At 38.1% G+C, this 3,443-nt stretch overlaps 1 pseudogene; it reads left to right on the top strand.

Annotated features, from left to right (window-relative positions):
• The first annotated feature begins 417 nt into the window (after window positions 1–417).
• Window positions 418–3,189, top strand: LOC114823060 (gibberellin 20 oxidase 1-like; annotated as a pseudogene).
• The last annotated feature ends 254 nt before the right edge of the window (window positions 3,190–3,443 follow it).

The following is a 3,443-nucleotide window of genomic DNA, read 5'->3' on the forward strand; positions in this document are numbered from 1 at the left end:
TACTAATTACTGACTAAATTACAAATAATTATCATAATGGAAAACTGTTACAAAAACTCATTGATTTGGTGATAAATGTTGCAACTCCCGAACAATCTCTCCACTCCCTCTCTAGTTCTTTTTAAACTCTGTCCTTGCTAACTCTTCCTAAACCAATGATGAGTAGATTTTATATTATATATTTTACCCTAATCTTAGTATATTTTGGTTAATATATTGGAAGAATTTTGATACTTTGAATTGTATTTTCAATATAGGACTTTCGAATTCCTCTGGAGTAATTCCAATTGGAGGACGTTCGTGAGTCACTTAGCTTGATCGTATCAAAATTTGGGATTTTTTCACCAAGCGGTTATTTTCTGGCGATGAAATAAAGAAGCAGTGCGCAGTGCTGGAAAATGACGTTTTTGGGCTTAAATGACGTTTTTAGAGCCCAAGATGACCTCGGATGAGTTCGTGGCCTTCTGGAAAAGTGTTCAGAATATTCCAGACATTCAATCTAGCTATATTGGGCCAGTTTTGGAGCAGCTTATGGGCCAAAACGTGGCTGTTCAGATTTTAGACGAATTTTACTATTTTTATTTAGTGTTTTTATTAATTTTAGTTTGCTAGGGTTTTGTGTGGGGGCTTAGCAAATACATTGCTTGGCCGTTTACAGTTTTTAGAGGACGCTTTATTTTATGCAATATTGGAGACAGAGAGAAGTGCTAGGGTTTTGAAGATTTTCTACTTGAAGGTGTTTTCAATCCTTTTCTTAATAGATATTTCTATGATTTCAATTATGAATATGCGGAACTAATTTCCTTTGCTAGGGCGAAGCCTTGAGCCTTAGCATGAATATGTGATTTTTATTTAATTTCTTATGATTGATTGCATGCATATTTTGAATTGTTAATCACCGGGATAAAAACTATCTAATTGTCTTAATGCCTGATCACCATTAGGATCTTTAGAAAAGTAATTTGATGCAATTTTGGTCGGAAGGTTCCCTGAAATTGACGCTGGCTTCTTGTGATTAATAATTGTAATTTCTCTTAGGATGAATATCATGTCTTAAGGATTGCATGGTTTTTCAAAGGATTTTCATAAAGCATAATGAGTCTTTCATGTTTAGATTTGATCCGAACGTCCGGACGGGTTGCATGTTAGATATACGTTCTATGTTGGAGGTTCCAAGTAGAATATGAATTAGGAAAATCTAACCTTCAAAGTGGCATGTGTAGATCATAAGTATTTGGTAAAAATTCATAGGATTGCTAGGTGATGGTAGAACCCTAGTGCTTTCTTAATTTGATTTTCTCAAAACTGTTTTCTTCTCTCTAGTCCTAATATTGCAGATTGTTTATTTTAATTCATTAAATTCGTTTTTATTTTAATTAGGTTATAAAATCAATCACTTCAATTTCTATTTTACAATAATTAAATGGAATCTGATTAGTTCGAATTATTTAATAATCCCTGTGGAGATGACCTTGCGAAATCCGTTTATAATACAATAACCTTGTGATTCTTGCAAGTAAAATAGGAGATTTAAGACTGTTCACGTAAGTAGTAAAAATCCCTATCAACCAACAATCACCTCTCTCTCTCTCTCTCTCTCTCTCTCTCTCTCTCTCTCTCTCTCTCTCTCTCTCTCTCTCTCTCTCTCTCTCTCTCTCTCTCTCTCTCTCTCTCTCTCTCTCTCTCTCTCTCTCTCTCATCTTAGAAGCGGGTTAGCATGCCAATACCTCCTCCTGAACTTCCCCTACCAATGAATGAAACAAACAAAGAGAACGAAGATAGCCCTATGGCTTTTGATGCTTCAGTTGCTCAGTATCAGTCCAGCATACCCTCCAAGTTCATATGGCCCGACCACGAGAAGCCCTGCTCCGAATCACCAGAGCTTCCAGCTCCCCTTGTCGACCTGAAAGGCTTTCTCTCAGGGGATGCCTGGGAGGTGTCTAACGCAACTCGTTCAGTCGGTGAGGCATGCAAGAAGCACAGATTTTTCCTCATTGTAAATCACGGAGTTGATTCGCAGCTTGTAGGGAAAGCTCATGAGCTCAGAGAAAGGCTGGTGAGCACTACGGATATTCCAGTAGCATCGTTGGCAGGTTCTCCTCCAAACTTCCATGGAAAGAAACACTTTCTTTCAGTTATAGTGCCAATAACCAGTCCTCGGTCAATGACTATTATGTCCATGTGATGGGCGAAGACTTCAGAGAATTCGGGTAAGAACACAGCATCAAGAGTATATGTTGTGCTTCCCTGCTATAAACAAAAAAATTGAAAAACTCGGATTAGTTTCTAGATCTCTTTATCACTTAACCAACAACATAATCGTCATAATTTTGTACACTACAAATATCCCTTCACTTGCAGCATATTTTTTTTTTCTTGCTCAGGAAGTTTAATCAGGAATACTGTGATGCCATGAACAACCTCTCCAATGGAATAACGGAGCTACTCGGAATGAGCCTAGGCGTTGGACAAAATTATTTCAAAGAATTCTTCGAAGGAAATGATTCAATAGTGAGGTTGAACTACTACCCAATGTGCAAAAAACCAGAATTAACACTAGGAACGGGGCCTCACTGTGATCCCACTTCCTTAACAATCCTTCATCAGGATCAAGTAGGTGGCCTTAAAGTGTTCGTACATGATAAATTGCACTCCGTTACTCCCAAGCTTGACGCTTTTGTCGTCAACATTGGCGATACATTTATGGTAAACTAGCTTATTGATCAATTAGGCTCACTTTGTTTACACAAAATCCTTTCCAATTTTCTTTCAACCCCTACAGAATATCTGCAAGACAACTACATGTAGGACAAAAACAGACCTTCAAAATTATTTCAACACAAACTATACGAATTTATGCTTTCTCTGATGTGATATTTCAGGCTTTATCGAATGGGATTTACAAGAGCTGCTTGCACAGAGCAGTGCTAAACAACAAAACTGCGAGGAAATCTCTCTTTCTTCTTGTGTCCCCAAAAGGACAGAGTGGTAACCCCACCGAGAGGCTTCGTCTATTCCGATAGCCCCAGGATGTACCCTGACTTCACCTGGCCTACTTTCCTAGAATTTACGCAGAAACACTACCGCTCTGACGTGAGGACCCTGGACGCCTTCTCCGACTGGATTAGAAACACAGCAAACGAATCCGGGAAGAACCGCCAAGTGTTGGAATTTATTAGGCTTATTTAGGAAATTAATTAAGTTATTCACAATGTAGCCTCTTAGGGTTTTGTAGCCGTTTCGGCATTCTCGTTTGATATCAATAATATTTCTTATTTGTTAGTCTTGTTCGTTGCGCACTCTGATATTCAACTTGGTATCAGAGCAGGTTTGATCCTTTGAGATTTAATCTGCCCTTGATTCGTATCAGTTTGTTTGTCCATCTTGTTCGTTATTTAGATTGTCGTTGGTCTAGTTTGTTTAAAAAAAAAAAAAGGGAGAAA

Source organism: Malus domestica, chromosome 07 (assembly GCF_042453785.1).
Source record: "Malus domestica chromosome 07, GDT2T_hap1".
NCBI lineage: Eukaryota > Viridiplantae > Streptophyta > Magnoliopsida > Rosales > Rosaceae > Malus > Malus domestica.